At 40.1% G+C, this 19068-nt stretch overlaps 1 protein-coding gene across 4 annotated transcripts in view; it reads left to right on the top strand.

Annotated features, from left to right (window-relative positions):
* HIVEP3 (HIVEP zinc finger 3) overlaps positions 1-19068 on the top strand; it is a 564242-nt gene that overhangs the window by 86964 nt on the left and 458210 nt on the right. The window contains exon 2 of one of the 4 annotated variants that reach the window (XM_061412315.1): positions 768-847. The exons of the other annotated variants lie outside the window; for them this stretch is intronic. The gene's annotated coding sequence lies outside the window, so the exon portion shown is untranslated. The remainder of the gene's footprint in view (positions 1-767; positions 848-19068) is intronic. 4 annotated transcript variants of the gene reach the window in all.

The following is a 19068-nucleotide window of genomic DNA, read 5'->3' on the forward strand; positions in this document are numbered from 1 at the left end:
CACCAACTCCCGGAGTTCACTCAGAGTCACGTCCATCGAGTCAGTGATGCCATCCAGCCATCTCATCCTCTGTCATCCCCTTCTCCTCTTGCCCCCAATCCCTCCCAGCATCAGAGTCTTTTCCAATGAGTCAACTCTTCGCATGAGGTGGCTAAAGTACTGGAGTTTCAGCTTTAGCATCATTCCTTCCAAAGAAACCCCAGGGCTGATTTCCTTCAGAATGGACTGGTCGGATCTCCTTGCAGTCCAAGGGACTCTCAAGAGTCTTCTCCAACACCACACTTCAAAAGCATCAATTCTTTGGTGCTCAGCCTTCTTCATAGTCCAACTCTCACATCCATACATGACCACAGGAAAAACCATAGCCTTGACTACACGAACCTTTGTTGGCAAAGTCATGTCTCTGCTTTTGAATATGCTATCTAGGTTGGTCATAACTTTCCTTCCAAGGAGTAAGCGTCTTTTAATTTCATGGCTGCAGTCACCATCTGCAGTGATTTTGGAGCCTAGAAAATAAAGTCTGACACCATTTCCACTGTTTCCCCATCTATTTCCCATGAAGTGATGGGACCGGATGCCATGATCTTCGTTTTCTGAATGCTGAGCTTTAAGCCAACTTTTTCACTTAGGTGATCTCAAAACAACGATGGAGCCACTAATTAAAAAGGAATTCCAATCTAAACTTGTGACTCTGAAAGAACATTAAAGGAAACGGATTCGCAACCCACAGAGGCACTTTGTAATATTCCCTTTCCTTTCCACCACAGTTTTTTAAAGAACCACTCCAACTTCCCTGCCCATACCGCTCAGCCCAGGGAACTATCTCCTCTCTCACCCTCTCCTCAAGGTGAGTAATTGTATGCCCTTGAGTAATCTTACACCCCTCCGTAAAATGGGGTCCGTGGTAGTACTTGGATGATATATTGTTGTGAGGATTAACCCAGAGAAAATATGTAAATGTCACCTATACAGTGCCTGGAACATTGTCAATGCTCCTGCTGCTGCTACTGAGTCGTTTCAGTCGTGTCCGACTCTGTGCGACCCCATAGACGGCAGCCCACCAGGCTTCCCCGTCCCTGGGATTCTCCAGCAAGAATATTGGAGTGGGTTGTCAATGCTCCTAACAGTCTGCTATTATTGTCATTTCCAACTCTGCATCCTCAGCCTCAGATTTGACTTTCTGTCTCAGTGGAAGCACTAGAGAAAAAAATCTGGAGGCTGAGAAAATGATTCCTAAATAATAGTAACAGTAGCTGTCATTTAGCGAGTGTGCCTGTGTGTTCAAGTGCTGTCCTGCATCCTTTCTATGCATTATCTGTTTAATCCTAACCACCACCCTCAAGGGTGAATGCTATTATTATCCCCATTTCACAAATGAGGAAACTCAGATTTAGAGAGATGAGGCAACTTGCCCCGGGGCCACAGAGCTAGTAAGCGGTAGAGCTGGAATTCAAACTCAGGCCTGACTGCCTTCCAAGTCCACGGCTTAATGGTTTTGCAAAAATCTGCAAGCCAGTGGTGCTGCCAGCCACCAGGAAGGCGTGTGTTCTTTCTGTGGGTTTTGACCCCTGAGGACTGTGACCCCTGGCTCAGAGACTCCGGGCCTCTGGTGATGAGTGAACTGCCCTTGAGAACAGCTGTTGGCGTGGAACCGGCCCCCACACCTGGCATGAAACCATCAGGCCTCAGCCAGGGTGAAGGCCCCGAAGGCCTCTTTGATACTCAGTCAGAGACAGAGAGAAATGTATTTTTTCTGCAAAGGTTGGCATTTATTTCTTAATAATCAGTTAAAAATTTATGTAGTCTCCCTAATCAGAAAAACAAAGGCTTTCTGTACTTTTATGTATGGTAGAAACCACTTATGATTTCTTGGGGATTTATCACTGCATCTGGAATAGAAGTAGAAGCCAGGATATCTGGAGTCAGTAAAAGCAGATTTTGCCAAGCTACTTCTGCTGCAAGGGAACCTTTAAGTATTCCGCACATATAGTGCTACATCCGTCCCCAGTCACGTGAGGATGAGATTATGCCCTCCACAGGATGCTTGCCGTGCCTTCTTCTTCCCCAGCTGACCCAGAATTTCCTTGGGAGGCCCTGTTCAGTCGTGGTAGACTTGAATCTATCTAAGGGCCTGCTCTCTGGGAAGAGTCCTGGTTATACAATTTGGTTGTCCCAGGGTCCAGACTGTAGTGTGGAGTTTTGTACTAAGCTTAAGGATGAATGTATTCCTGAGTTTCAAGGGGTTAGCAGCAAGAGGCGAGCTGGAGTACTGTGCTGGCTGCTGCCTGTTTTCTGTGCACACAAAACTCAGATACCATTGTTAGTAGTGTCAATTCATGTCAATGTATGGCAAAAACCATCACCGTATTGTAAAGTAATTATCCTCCAATTAAAATATTAGTAAATAAATAAATTGATTACTAATTAATAAATTAATAAAAAAATTCCTTGCTCGCATTTGTTTCTTCCTCCTCCTTTCCACTTTATTTCCACTTCCTCTTCCTCGTCCCCTTTCTCCTCCTCACCTCCTCTTCTTCCTCTGCCTTCCCGTCTTCTTCTTCCTTCCTCTTTTCCTCCCTCTTCTCTCCCTTCTCCCTCTCCCTCTCCTGCTTCTTCTCATCTTTTGTCTCTTCTTCTTCCTTTTTCTCCCCATCTTCCTTCCCCTCTTTTTTTCACTATGGGAGTATGTATAGCAAGAGTATACGTCAGGAAGATTTGACAGGTCATTCATTTATTTCTCATACATTTATAAACCACTTCAAACTGAGCATAGGCAGGAGGTAAAAGACGGAAAAGAAATCCTTCCTGTAGGATGTGCGTGGTGTAGGGGGAGGAGACAGACATTTGACAACGATAATAAGTAACGTTCTGAGGACTTATTATGTGCCTGGCATCGTGCTAAGTGACACGATCACCTCATTTAGTCTTCGTAGAATTACTCTGAATGGAGTTCTAGTTTTTTATCCTTTTATCCCTGAGGCTGAGGCAAAGACAGAGTAAATAATTGACACAGTTACATACCTGGCAAGTCACAGATCTGACTTGAACCCAGGCAGTCTGACTCCAGAGTCAGCACTAACGCTGCTTCCCACACAGTTACAGCATGTTGTGACAGGCGTCACGTACGTAGAGTCTAGTAGAAGTGTGATCTTTAACCTGGCCTTGAAAGGTGTTTAAGGATGGAGAGTTGAAGAATGAAGAGGGAAGGGCTCTGTGGACATTGGGGATGGTGTGACCAGAGACAGGGTGGCTCAGAACATCTGCATCCACAGGCCATGACCACTGTCCCTTAGTGGGTGGAATAACTTGATCCCTTCCAAGAAGAGAGGAAAATGATCAGATTTGTGTACTAAAGAGAGAGATATCATTTCAAAAGTTATAAATAAAATGGTCACATTATTAAAAATCTTTGAGTATTAGAAATATGAATGATGGAGTATGAACGATAGTCCTTTATATATTTTCCAAATTTTCTTTAATGAGCTTCTCTTGCTTACTTAAACAGTATGTATGGATTTTACCAATGTGCCCATATTTACATATATGTTGGAGAAGGGAGTTGTGAGTTGGTGGCAGTGCAGAAGGAAGATTGAATTGAGGAGGAAGCTTGTTGGTGAGACTGTGTAGAAAGTTTCATCTATGTAGGAAGCAATTAGAGTCCAGGTGAATTTGGTAAAGTTTCAGGTTACAAAATTAATGCACTGAAATCTGTTGCATATTTATAAACTAACAATAAAAGATCAGAAAGAGAAATTCAAGAAACACTTCCATTTACCATGGCATCAAAAATATATATATATCTGGGAATAAATCTACCTAAGGAGACAGAAGACTGGTACTCTGAAAACCATAAGATGCTGATGAAAGAAATTGAAGAAGGCACAAACAGATGGACACACATACCATGTTTGTAGATTGGAAGAATCAATATTGTCAAAATGACTATACTACTCAAACCAATCTACAGATTCAGTGCAATCCCTATCAAATTACCAGTGGCATTTTTTTTTTCACAGAACTAGAACAAAAAAAAATCTCAAAATTTGTGTGGAGGCACAAGAGACCCTGAATAGGGAAAACAATCTTGAGAAAGAAAAACAGAGCTGAAGGAATCAGGCTCCCTGACTTCATACTATACTACAAAGCTACAGTCATCAAAGCAGCATGGTACTGGCAGAAAAATAGAAATATAGATCAATGGAGCAGGATGGAAAACCCAGAAATAAACCCATGCATCTATGGACAATTAATCTGTGACAAAGGAGGTAAGACTACACAATGTTAAAAAGAATCTCTAAAACAAATGGTGCTGGGAAAACTGGACAGCTACATGTGAAAAATGAAATTAGATCATTCTTTAACATCATACACAAAAATAAGCTCAAAGCAAGTTAAAGAACTAAACGTGAGACTGGACACTATAAAACTCCTAGAGGGAAACATAGGCCAGGACACTCTCTGACAAAAATTTCAGCAATATCTTTTTCAATTCATCTCCCAGAATAATGGAAATAAAAATAAACAAATGAAACCTACTTAAACTCAAAAACTTTTGCACAGCAAAGGAAACAATAAACAAAACAAAAACAACTGACAGATTGGGAGAAAATACTTGTAGATGAGGTGACTGACAAAAGATTAGTCTCCAAAATTTATAAATACCTCATGATGCTTAAGAACTTCGAAACAACCAAATCAACAAATGGGCAGAACAACTAAATAGATATTTCTGAAAGAAAACATACAAATGGCCAATATGCATGTGAAAAGATGTTGAACATTGCTAATTATTAGAGAAATGCAAATCAAAACTATAAAGGGATATCACCTCATACCAGCCAGCATCAGTTAGTCAGTTCAGTCACTCCGTCGTATCCGACTCTTTGCCACCCCATGGACTGTAGCACGCCAGGCTTCCCTGTCCATCACCAATTCCCGGAGCTTGCTCAGACTTGTGTCCATCAAGTTGGTGATGCCATCCAACCATCTCATCCTCTGTTCCCCAAAGGATGGTATCCCCATCTCTTGAAGAATTTTCCACAGTTTGTTGTGATCCACACAGTCAAAAGCTTTAGTGCAGTCAATGAAGCAGAAGTAGATATTTTTGTGGAATTCTCTTGCTTTTTCTGTGGTCCAATGGATGTTGGCAATTTGATCTCTGGTTCCTCTGCCTTTTCTAAATCCAGCTTGAAGTTCTCCACTCACGTACTGTTGAAGCCTGGCTTGGAGAATTTTGGGTATTACTCTGCTAGTGTGTGAGATGAGTGCAATTGTGTGGTAGTCTGAATATTCTTTGACATTGTCTTTCTTTGGGATTGGAATGAAAAATGACCTTTCCCAGTCCTGTGGCCACTGCTGAGTTTTCCAAATTTGCTGGCATATTGAATGCAGCACTTTCACAGCATGATCTTTTAGAATTTGAAATAGTTCAGTGTGAATTCCATCACCTCCACTAGCTTTGTTCATAGTGATGCTTCCTAAGGCCCACTTGACTTCACACTCTAGGATATCTGGCTCTAGGTGAGTGACTACACCATTGTGGTTATCTGGGTCATTAAGATCTTTTTTGTAGAGTTCTTCTGTGGATTCTTGCCACCTTTTCTTAATATCTTTTCTTTAATATCCCCAACCAGAATGGCTTTCATCAAAAAATTCACAAAAATTAAATGCTGGAAAGGGTGTGGAGAGACAGGAACTCTTCTACACTGTTGATGGGAATGTAAATTGGTACAGCCACTATGAAGAACTGTATGGATGTTCCTTAAAATAAAAATATAGCTATCATATGACCCTGCAATCCAATTCCTAGACATATATCTGGAGAAAAAGGTGATCCAAAAGGATACGGGCACCCCTATGTTCTTTTCAGCACTGTTTACAATAGCCAAGACATGGAAGGAACCTAAATGTCCATTGACAGAGGACTGGATAAAGAAGATGTGGTATACATATATAAAATGGAATATTACTCTGCCAATTAAAAGAATGAAATAATGCCATTTGCAGCAACATGAATGGACAAAGAGATTATCATACCAAATGAAGTAAGTCAGTCAGAGAAGGAGAGATATTGTGAAATCCTAATATGTGAAATCTAAATAGAAACGATACAAATGAAGTTATTTCTATACAAACAGTTATTTCTATATATAATAAATGAAGTTATTTATATAAACAGGAAGAGACTCACAAACTTAGAGAATGAACTTATGATTACTGGCGGAGGGGAAGGATGGTTGAAGGGATAGTTACGGAGTTTGTGATGGACATGTACACACTGCTATGTTTGGAATGGAGAACAAACAAGGATTTGCTGTATTGCACATGGAATTCTGCTTAATGTTATGTGACAGCCTAGATGGGAGGGAAGTCTGGGGGAGAGTGGATACAGGTATATGTATGGCTGAATTCCTTTGCTGTTAACTTGAAACTATCACAGTATTTTTTGTTAAGTGACTATACCCCAATAGCAAATAGAAAGTTAAAAAAGAGAAAGTCATGTCTGACTTGCCTCCACAATCATCAGCCCCTCTCAAAGGGACCAGAATGCTCTCCACATTTCACAAACACACGGTAGGTCAATGAATGAATGAATGGACAAAAGGGGAAAAATGAAAGCAATGTGGCTGGAGAAGAGGGCATAGACCTGAGGAAGGCTTCTGAGGGAGAACCTCTAGAAACTGCATAATGCTGCCCCAGGGATGAGGTTTCTATTAGGTTGGTGCAAATATAATTGCAATTTTGGACCTTAAATTTTAAATCATTATAACTAGCCTCAAACACATCTTTATTAATCAAAATAGGAACCATTACAAGCAACACGTTTTCACCAAGACATACATTTGTTTATTCCTGCAGTGTAAAAATCTGTGCTTCAGGATTCAGTGAACTCTTGAAAAGCATTTTCTGCCTGCTGGTGGTTGTGGAAGCATTTTCCCTGCAAAAGTTATCAAGATGCTTGAAGAAGTGGTAGCAGTTGGTGAGAGGTCAGGTGACCATGGCAGATGAGGCAAAACTTCATTCAACTTCTGAAGCACTGAAGTTGTGCAATGTGCAGTTGGGTGTTGTCATGGAGAAGAATTGGGCCCTTTCTGTTGACCAGCGCTGTCTGCAGGCATTGCAGTTTTTGTTGCATCTCATCAATTTGCTGAGCATACTTCTCACATGTAACGGTTTCACTGGAATTAAGAAAGCTTTCGTGGATCAGACTGGCAGCAGACTGCCAAGCAGTGATCATGACTCTTTTTAGTGCAAGTTTGGCTTTGGCAAGTGCTTTGGAGCTTCTTCTCAGTCCAGGCACTAAGCTGTCATATAAAATCCACTTTTGGTCACATGTCACAATCTGATGGAGAAATGGTTCATTGTCACTGCATAGAATAAGAGAAGATGAAACTTCAAAAAGACAATTTTTTAAATTTGCGGTCAGCTTACGAGGCACTCACTTATCGAGCTTTTTCATCTTTCCAATTCGCTTCAAAAGCTGAATGACTGTAGAACGGTCAACGTTGAGTTCTTCAGCAACTTCTTGTGTAGTTGTTAAGAGGTTCGATGATTGCTCTCAATTGGTCGTCAACTTCCAATGGGCGGCCACTACACTCCTCATCTTCAAGGCTCTTGTCTTCTTTACAAAACTTTTGGAACCACCTTGTACTACGTTCATTAGCAGTTTCTGGGCCAAATGCATTGTTGGTGTTGTGAGTTGTCTCTGCTGTTTTATAACACACTTTGAACTTGAATAAGAAAATTGCTCGAATTTGCTTTTTGTCTAACATCATTTCCGTAGTCTAAAATAAATATACCCTTAGACTGACACTGCTATAAAGACTCTGAGGCTTGAGACTAGCAAGAGGGGGAGGCCCAATGCCCCTCGCCATCCCAGCTCAGAAGTAGCCAGGAAGTACATGAAGTAGCCAGAGAGACCTCAATGCCCCTATTCCCAAAGAATTGGGCCTCCTTTCTCTTGAGGGGGGAATATTAGGTAGACAGAATAGAAAAAGGAGTCCAAAATGGCAGCTGCTAAAGGACAGACAAAGAAAGGGGAAAGCCCATGAAAAGGAGACAAAGGAAAAATCCTAGGACCGGAATGGGAATGTCAGGTGGAAAAAAAAAAAGGAAGAAAAAGCAAACACCCCTCCTTCCTGACGGATGATGGGTATGGGTACTAGCCTTAATTTGCATAGGGCAGGCTCGGGGTGGAGGGGTGGGGAGGAAACAAAAAGTATAAGAAGAGGGAGCCGAGGCGGTTGAGGCCACTCCTTTGAATTCAGCCACCCTCACACCTTGGGGATGTACCATCCTTTGCTGTTGTCGTTCAGTCCCTCAGTTGTGTCTGACTCTTTGTGATCCCACAGACTGCAGCATGCCAGTCTCTGTCTTCCACTATCTCCCAGAGTTTGCTCAAACTTATATCCATTGAGTCGATAATGCCATTCAACCATCTCATCCTCTATCACCCCATTCTCATCCTGCCCTCAATCTTTCCCAGCATCAGAGTCTTTTCCAGTGAGTCAGCTCTTGTTTACCAAATAAAACCCTGAACTATAACCCCCAAAATATATAAAATAAACAGCAAATAATAAGTCATTAGCAAAAAAACCATAAAGCAGTAAGTACGCATTAAAATGATGTATAACATAACCATCTTGATTTAAGAATGTATTCCAGTGTGTGTTAGTTGCTCAGTTGTGTCTGACTCTTTGTGACCCCAGGGACTGTAGGCCACCAGGCTCCTCTGTCCATGGAATTCTCTAGACAAGTATACTGGAGTGAGTTGCCATTCCCTTCTTCAGGGGATCTACCCAACCCATGGATTGAACCCAGGTCTCCCACATTGCAAGCAGATTCTTTACCATCTGAGCCACCAGAGAAACCCTGTTTTCTTATAGAGAACATCTTAGGTGATACCAAACATTTTCATTAATATTTTCAAGTACTTTTAATTTTTTCCTAGTAATTGATGTCTTAGTATCTTTTATATAAATAAACTTGCATCACTTAGCTTAAATTGGAGCAGCTTTAGAATCTTAAGTTACCAAACATCTAGAAAGATCATTTTAAGTAGACTAAAACATGATTAAAACTTTTATTCAAAAATTTTTATCTCATTTACCTGGACGTTTCATCATGTCCAGTTATTTTCTTGCAAGAGATTAGTAAGGTCTCATTTATTCAAACGAAAAAGGTCAACAGTGTAAGACCGAAATTACTTTTGCACCAACCAAATACCTTCATCAGCAGGAAGTTGATGATCCCCATATTTGTGATAGAGACTATGGGAAGGAAAGCATGAAGGGAGAAATGACAAATGGTGAAGAGTTTAGTCTTGAATATGTTAACTTTGGGGTTAAACTGTTAAAAAATCTAATCACTTGCTGCAAATCCAAATTGGATGTGGAAGACAGGGACCAAAGAGAGAGAGAGATAAGAGCTCCAAAGGGAGCTGCTATGAGTGAATCACAATCGAACATTGTCTCTAGAACCTTGTAGTCCAGGTGCCCTTTGCCCCATTGTTATGGAATGTTTAGTTGTCCAGATAATTTACTTTTCTAACTACTGTGAGTGTTTTGGTTACTTTCTATTCAGGCGCATTATACCTACACAAATCTTAGGTATACAGTTTGTAGTGCTCAGTTCACAAAGTGAACACACTTCTCCACTGTCCACCCCAAAGAAGACTAGAATATTCTGATATCAGAAATCTTGCTTGTGCCTTCTCTCAGTCATTATCTGCTTCCACTGAATATCACCACTATCCTGGGTCACATCACAGTCATCTAATTTTACCTGGTTTTAATCTTTAGAATCATATAGCTTGCTCTCTTTTTTGTCTTGCTTTTTACCTCAATATTATATTTATAAGCTTCTTTTTTATTTTCTTATAGTATTGCATTGGATACAGTGAAAGAGACCATTCTGCTGTTGGTGGACATTTGGGCTATTTGCCATTTGTGCACGTGCTTAGTCCCTAAGTCATGTCTGACTCTTTGTAGTCCCATGGACCGTAGCCTACCAGGCTCCTCTGTCTATGGGATTTCCTGGGCAAGAATACTGGAGCAGATTGCCATTTGCTTCTCCAGAGGATCTTCCTGACCCCGGGACTGAGCCTGTGTCTCTTGCACTGCAGGCAGTTTCTTTATCACTGAGCCAGCTAGGAAGTCCATGTTTGCAATTTAGACTATTATAAACAAGGTTTTTATGAATATTCATATCTGTTATCTTTCAGTTGATATAAACACTCATTTTTTTGTTATGTGTACACCCAGGAATGGACTATTGGATCACAGGGTATATGTATGTTTAGCTTCTGTAACTTCTACATAACAACATTTCAAAGTATTTGCATCAATTTACATTTACACCAGCAGTTTTTGCAGTGCAAATTAATTTATGTCCTTATCAATCCTTAATGTATTTTTTAAACAAATCTGGAAGATTTGTAGTGCTATCTTGTGATTACTAATGATACTGAGTTTCTTTTCATATACTTATTGACCATTAAAGTATTCTCTTTTTCTTGTGAAGTATTGGTTTAAGTATTTTGGCAGTTAGTGGAAAACCCATGTCTGGTAACTCCAGTATATGGATCACCTTTGAATCAGTTTATCCTGTCTATTTTTCCCCTTGGTTTTCAGTCATTTGGTTCTGTTTTAACTGAAATGTTTGGTATTTTTCTTTGAATGCTGGACATTATATATGAAAAATTGTAGAATCTCTGCATAATATCTTCCTTAGAGAGAGTTTAATTTTCCGAGATAGAGCATGGGAAAATCACCTTGAGCCGGTGGAGGCCGGTCCATTTCTAGTTTTTTCTTAGTCATAGGTCATGGCTCTTCTAGAGTCTCAATTGAAAGCCTACTGTTTAATGACCCCCTTACTCCTCAGTCGTCCATAAATCCCAGGTGTTATCTTTCCAGCCCAATGAGACTGCACAGTCTCTAGGCTGCTAATTTCTGATTTCCATGCTCTGCATTGTATAGTATTAAATGTCCTGAGGGAAAAATGTGGCTCTGCGAAAGGGTTCTCTTCAGGGAGCATTTCTGCTCTTTGGGATCTTTGTCCCCCTAGTATTGGCTGTTTTACTTGTTCTTCATTATCTTCAAGCAGTTGGGGTGCGTGTGTGTGTGTGTGTGTGTGTGTGTGTGTGTGTGTGATATTTCCCTCAGCTTTTATAGATGTTCTTAGCAGGAAGATTAGTCTGATACCAGCTACGCCATCATAGCTGAAAGTGTAAGCTTGTTATCTACATTTTAAATAACTCTTAGAAGGGCATTTCAATAACTTATTCCTTCCAGTATTTAATTGCCTCTAAGGTCAAGGATTTCAACATGTCTGTTTCTATTCTCTAAATGGCAAGAGAAAAGGAAAGCCATGAGTTGGAGATGTGGAGTTTCCAATGCAGACAGGAGCAGAAATTATGGGGTTATAACTTGGGGATTGATTGCATTCTTACAACTTTTTTTTCCCCCTCTCCTAATGTTCAAATATATTTTGAAAAATGACTGGCTAGCAAAATATCCCTTAATTTATGGCCAGATATATTGCATATTAAAGGAGAATGTATTTCCTTATTAAGAAAGCATCATTTTACTTACATGGATCAATATGATTATTTGCTATACCAACAGCAAAGGGAACTTAAGATGCAGAGCTTTAGTTTTTCAATTAATAGACTATGTTTTTTAGAGCAGTTTTAGTTTTACAAAAAATTGATTGAAAAGTGTAGAACCTTCCCACATACCTCTTATCCCCCCGCCAACAATGTCCCCTATTATTTGCATTTTGTATAAGTGTGGTGCAAGATGCAGAGTTTTACCTTGTGAAGGTAAATTCTTCCCAAGGGGTTTCTCAACCTCAGCAGTAACTCACTGTTCAGTGATTTTTTTCTGTGGGAATGGAAAGGAAGGATAGAGCATTGCTCTACTCAGAAGCATCAAAGCAAATATTATGGATCAATGCCAATACAAAGCTTTGATTAGAAACAACTATCAGAGTCTTAGAAACACCTTTTAAAGTAATCAGCTGTGTGTAACTTCTGGTTATACAAAGCCCAGGGGGTAAAGCAGTCCACAGGCAGGATGTTTCTGTTGGAAATACTCCTCTAAGGGGAGAACATGGTACCAAGTTTAAAGCAAAAAGCCAACTTTCTCTTCCCTAGGTCATCTTTAATGGCCCTGGAGGGATCAGTTCAGTTCAGTTCAGTCACTCAGTCCTGTCCAACTCTTTGCGACCCCATGGACTGCAGCATGCCAGGCCTCCCTGTCTATCACCAACTCCTGAAGTTTACTCGAACTCATGCCCATTGAGTCCGTGATGCCATTCAACCATCTCATCCTATGTTGTCCCCTTCTCCTCCCACCTTCAGTCTTTCCCAGCATCAGCGTCTTTTCAAATGAGTCAGTTCTTTGCATCAGATCGCCAAAGTATTAGAGTTTCAGCTTCAGCATCAGTCCTTCCATTGAATACTCAGGACTGATTTCCTTTAGGAAATTTGGTTAAACTGTTTTATATTAATATAAGGTATTAAAGGGCTTCCCAGATGGCACTAGTGGTAAAGAACCCACCTGGCAATGCAGGAGACATAAGAGACTTGGGTTCAATCCCTGGGAGGAGGAGGGCATGGAAACCCACTCCAGTATTCTTTCCTGGAGAATCCCATGGACAGAGGAGCCTGGTGGACTACAGTCCATAGGGTTGCAAAGAGTCAGACACGACTGAGCGACTTAGCATGCACCCACACACCAGGTATTAAAAGGTCACCATTAAAATGTTTTCTCGTGGCTCATTTTCTTTGCTTTAAATTTAAAAAAAAATTGTGATAAAATATACATAACATAAAATTTACTGTTTTGTCTATTTTTAAGTATACAGTTTAGTGACATTAGGTACATTCACTTTGTGTAACCATCACCACTATCTATCTCCAGAAGTTTTTCCATTTTACAAAATTGAAGTTCTGTACCCTTTAAATAATATTTCCCTACTGCCTGCTACTCCAAGCTTCTGGCAACTAGCATGCTCCTTTCTGTGTCTATGAATTTGACTACTCTGGAAACCTCTTACACATGAACTCACATAGCATTTGTCCTTTTGAGACCCATTTCATTTAGCATAATGTCTTCAAGGTTCTTCTGTGTTGTGGGAGGTGTCAGAATTTCCTTCCTTTCTAAGACTGAATAATCATCCATTGTATGGATATACCATATTTTTATCCATTCACCCATAGGACCCTTGGGTTACTTCCATTGTTCTCTTTGTTTTGTAACTAGAAAGTTACACTTTAGCCAGATATTTGATATACTATTAATATCAAGGAACTCTGGCTTCCTTGAATTCTCCAAAATGAATACAAAATTTCCAGCCAGTAGCTTTCAGATGCCAGAATTTATCACCAACTTATGTTACCATATGATAATTCTAGAGATTGAACATTGACGGTTTCCAAAATGGATCAGAGGTGGGTTTCATTTTCAAGAGGTGTATGATCTAACTGGGGAGATAAACTGGGTGCTTGGATATTACTGGTTAGTCTGTGAGTATGTGATGCCAGGGGTGTGGCAGGGTGGGAAACATCAGAAAGTAAGATGGGGGTGCCTGGCTGGATCAGCCTCGGAGCCCTGAGACAACATTGAGGAGTTTGGATCTAGTGGGTAGGTAGTGGGAAGCCACTGAAGATTTCAGATTGTTGATGCTTATTGATTGCTTTGTGGTTTTTCTATTTCATTTTATGTTTTGATTATATAGAACATTTTAGTGCTTTTAAAGTAAAAACTATAAAGTACGGCACGTGACTTCCCTGCCTATCCCCTCCTTTTGTTCTTTCCTTTCTGTTATAGGTAATCCTTTTTTTAAGGTTTTGATTTATCCTTACATTTCTTCTTTTTGACAACATAAGGAAATATGTATACGTATTACTATTCTTTCTCTTTTTTATTTAAAAAGCAAATACTATGTATGCTCTTCGGCGTCTTGCATTTTCACTTACATTCTTTCCTATCAGTATGTAGGTAGTATTTTTATGTCTGCATAATACTCCATCATATGAACATATTGTAACTTATTCAGTAGTCCCTTCTTGATGGACATTGAGGCTTGTTTTGAATCATTGGTTATTATAAATCGTGGTACAGTAAATGGGCATGTGTACATATCATTTTATGTGTTGCCAATGTGTCTTTAGGATAGATTCCTAGGTCAAAAGTCAAGGTGTAGGTAATTGTGCTATATTATTGCAAAAATCCACTCCATAAGAATTGTGCCATCTTTAATTCTCACTAGCAATGCATGTAAGTCTCTGTTTCTCACAGTCATTCTAGCAGAGTGTCAAACTTTTGAATTTTTGCCTGTAAGCTAAAGGGAAGTGGTATCTTGGTGTAGTTCTAATTTGCATTCACTGAAGTTACTAATACTTTAGGAATAAATCAATGGGTCTTAACAACTTCTTAAATGTGGAAGGCAGAGAGTAAGAAGAATCAATACATAGAAAGACCAAGAAGAAGCAAATATTGGGGGCAATTTGTTGTTTTAATTTCTGGTGGGACACTTATATGGATGTGTCCATTAGGCCTTTGGAGCTAAGAAAGGAGTCATCATATCCACATAAAAATGGCGATCGAAGCTGTGAGATTGTATGATGTTGCCAAGCCTGGAAATGTAGAAGAGAAGAGGGGCAAGAAAAGGTATTTCCAATACAGACACTCCTCCATCTTCTCCATGCTTCCCTCCTTTTTAATTATTATCATTTTAATTTAACTGTTTTTTATTATTTTCAGACTTAGAGGTGACAGACCTGCTCTCTACTTAAGTGCTTGAGAAGAAAATGACAAAGGAATGGGCTCTAGTCCCTTGTCACTTCTCGGACCATCAATACCTTCGTCTTTCCCAGATTATCCCCATCAGTAGGCAAACTTGATCTGATATCAACTGCCTTTTTGTCTTTCATTTTTTATTGTGGTAAAGTGTACATAACATCGGAGAAGGCAATGGCACCCCACTCCAGTACTCTTGCCTGGAAAATCCCATGGACAGAGGAGCCTGGTGGGCTGCAGTCCATGGGATCGCTAAGAGTCGGACACGACTGAGTGATTTCGCTTTCACTTTTCACTTTCATGCATTGGAGAGGGAAATGGCAATCCACTCCAGTGTTCTTGCCTGGAGAATCCCAGGGACGGGGAGCCTGGTGGGCTGCTGTCTATGGGGTTGCACAGAGTCAGACACGACTGAAGCAACTTAGCAGCAGCAGCAGCAGTACATAACATAAAATTTACCATTTGACAATTTTAAGTGTGAAGTTTAGTGGAATTAAATATGTTCAAAATGTGCAACTCTCACCACCATCCACCTCTATAACTCTTTGTACTTATAAAACTGCAGCTCTGGTCCTATTAAACAATAGCTCATCATTCTCCCTTCCCCCCATCTCCTGGAAACTGTGATTTCACTTTTTGTCTCTATGATTTTGACTACTCTCAGTATCTCATATAATTGGAATCATACTGTATTGGTCTTTTTGTGATTGGCTTATTTCACTTAGCATAATAGGCCCAGGTTTCATCCATATTGTAATATAGGTAAGTATTTCCTTCCTTTCTAAGGCTGAATAATATTGTATTGTAGGTATTTACCACATTTGGCTTATCCATTCATCCATCAATGGACACTGGTTGCTTCCATATTGTAACTACTGTGAATAGTGCTGCTATAAAATATGGATATACAAACATTGCTTAGATACCTTACTTTCATTTATTTTGGGTATATATGCTGAAGTGGAATTTCCAGTCTCATGATACTTCTATTTGGAAGTTTTTGAAGAGCTTCTGTTTTAAAGTTTTCCGTAGTGACTGCACCATCCATTTTATACTCCCATCAATGGTACATAAGTGTTCCATTTTCTCCACATCTCTTCCAACATTTTTTATTTTCTGTTTTTTTTTTTTAAATAGTAGCCATCCTAAAGTATCTTATGTAGTACCTCAATGTATTTTTTAAATTTAAATATATTTACTTTAATTGGAGGCTAATTACTTTACAATATTGTATTGGTTTTGCCATACATCAACATGAATCCACCATGGGTGTACACGTGCTCCCCATCCTGAACCCCCCTCCCACCTCCCTCCCTGTACCATCCCTCTGGGTCATCCCGATGCACCAGCCCCAAGCATCCTGTATCCTGCATCAAACCTGGACTGGCGATTCATTTCTTATATGATATTATACATGTTTCAATGCCATTCTCCCAAATCATCCCACCCTCTCCCTCTCCTACAGAGTCCAAAAGACTGTTCTACACATCTGTGTCTCTTTTGCTGTCTCACATACAGGGTTATTGTTACCATCTTTCTAAATTCCATATATATGCGTTAGTATACTGTATTGGTGTCTTTCTTTCTGGCTTACTTCACTCTGTATAATAGGCTCCAGTTTCATCCACCTCATTAGAACTGATTCAAATGTATTCTTTTTAATGGCTGAGTAATACTCCATTGTGTATATGTACCACAGCTTTCTTATCTATTTGTCTGCTGATGGACATCTAGGTTGCTTCAATGTATTTTTTAATTTGTGTTTCCCTAATGAACAAAGCTAGTGGAGGTGATAGAATTCCAGTTGAGCTATTTCAAATCCTGAAAGATGATTCTGTGAAAGTGCTACACTCAATATGCAAGCAAATTTGGAAACTCAGCAGTGGCTACAGGACTGGAAAAGGTCAGTTTTAATTCCAATCCTAAAGAAAGGCAATGCCAAAGAATGCTCAAACTACCACACAATTGCACTCATCTCACACGCTAGTCAAGTAATGCTCAAAATTCTCCAAGCCAGGCTTCAGCAATATGTGAACCGTGAACTTCCAGATGTTCAAACTGGTTTTAGAAAAGGCAGAGGAACCAGAGATCAAATTGCCAACATCTGCTGGATCATCGAAAAAGCAAGACAGAAAAACATCTATTTCTGCTTTATTGACTATGCCAAAGCCTTTGACTGTGTGGATCACAATAAACTGTGGAAAATTCTTCAAGAGATGGGAATACCAGACCACCTGATCTGCCTCTTGAGAAACCTATATGCAGGGCAGGAAGCAACAGTTAGAACCGGACATGGAACAACAGACTGGTTCCAAATAGGAAAAGGAGTACGTCAAGGCTGTATATTGTCACCCTGCTTATTTAACTTCTATGCAGAGTACATCAAGAGAAATGCTGGGCTGGAAGAAGCACAAGCTGGAATCAAGACTGCCAGGAGAAATATCAATAACCTCAGATATGCAGATGACACCACCCTTATGGCAGAAAGTGAAAAGGAACTAAAGAGCCTCTTGATGAAAGTGAAAGAGGAGAGTGAACATTCAAGCTCAACATTCAGAAGATGAAGATTATGGCATCTGGTCCCATCACTTCATGGCAAATAGATGGGGAAACAGTGGAAGCAGTGTCAGACTTTATTTTTTTTTTTTTGGACTCCAAAATCACTGCAGATGGCGATTGCAGCCATGAAATTAAAAGACGTTTACTCCTTGGAAGGAAAGTTATGACCAACCTAGATAACATATTCAAAAGCAGAGACATGACTTTGCCAACAAAGGTCCGTCTAGTCAAGGCTATGGTTTTTCCAGTGGTCATGCATGGATGTGAGAGTTGGACTGTGAAGAAAGCTGAGCACCGAAGAATTGATGCTTTTGAACTGTGGTGTTGGAGAAGATTCTTGAGAGTCCCTTGGACTGCAGGGAGATCCAACCAGTCCATCCTAAAGGAGATCAGTCCTGGGTATTCATTGGAAGTACTGATGCTGAAGCTGAAACTCCAGTACCTTGGCCACCTCATGCAAAGAGTTGACTCATTGGAAAAGACTCTGACGTGGGAGAGATTGGGGGCAGGAGGAGAAGGGGATGACAGAGGATGACATGGCTGGATGGCATCACTGACTTGATGGACATGAGTTTGAGTGAACTCCGGGAGTTGATGAGGCCTGGTGTGCTGCAGTCCATGGGGTCGCAAAGAGTCAGACACGACTGAGCGACTGAACTGAATTGAACTGAATGATTAATGATATTGAGCATCAATTCATGTGTTTATTGGCATTTGTTAATATCAACTGTCTTAAAAAACTGCCTTACTTGATAGCTTGTCCCACTTTAATGACTGCCTGATTTCTTTGCGCCCTTCAGAGTAAAACTTCTTAAAAGAGTTGCCTTCATGCTACCTCTATTTTTCTGTTTTCTATCTACTTTTCAAAACATTTCAGCCTGGCCTCCAACTCCAGCACAATGCTGAAACTGCTCTTGTCAAGGGTACCAGTGACCTCAGTGTTGTCAGATCCAGTAGATGCTTTCAGCAAAATTTGACACAGTTGGCCTCCTACTCCATCTTGAAACATTTACACCTTGTGGCTTCTGGGACACCATGCTTTCTTGGCTTTTCTCCTATCACAGTGGTCTCCCTCTACCTGCTTCTTCTACATGACCTCTCAGTGTTGAAATTCTGGAGTTCCTCAATGTGCAGTCCTGGTCCTTCCCTTTCTTTTCTCTTCCCTCCTCTCACTCTGCACTCTTCTCCCCACCACTCCACCTCTGTCTTCCTCCTATCTTCACATTGTGTATCTTCTCTTTTTTCATTCTTTCTCCTAAAATAAAAAAATAACATTCTCTTCTTCATTGCTTGTTGCCTTACACTCAACTTGTTTCATGCATTTACACTGTCTGCTTGGCTTCTGTATATTGTAGGTATTTAGGTAAACATGTCCCTCTATCTGTTGCTTGTATGTTCTCTAAGAGTTGTTTCTGTATCTGCTTTGTTCTCAGCAGTGCCTACCAAAATGCCTGGAGAACAATGGAAGTAAAATGTGTTGAATAAGATAAATAAACAAATGAATAAATAAAGGCATTCTTAAAAAATCTTAAATTGGAAACATTTTTATCCTGAAGAAGATATATGTCTGGAACAGTGTTGGCAACCTGATAGGCATTCAAAATGTTTGGTTAATTAATTAAATAGTAGCAAGGTGGGTAGGTTCCTGATATGGCAAAGAACTTAATGATTATCATCTCTACCTTTTAAAAGTATGCTAAAGTAT

Source organism: Bos javanicus, chromosome 3, assembly GCF_032452875.1.
Source record: "Bos javanicus breed banteng chromosome 3, ARS-OSU_banteng_1.0, whole genome shotgun sequence".
NCBI lineage: Eukaryota > Metazoa > Chordata > Mammalia > Artiodactyla > Bovidae > Bos > Bos javanicus.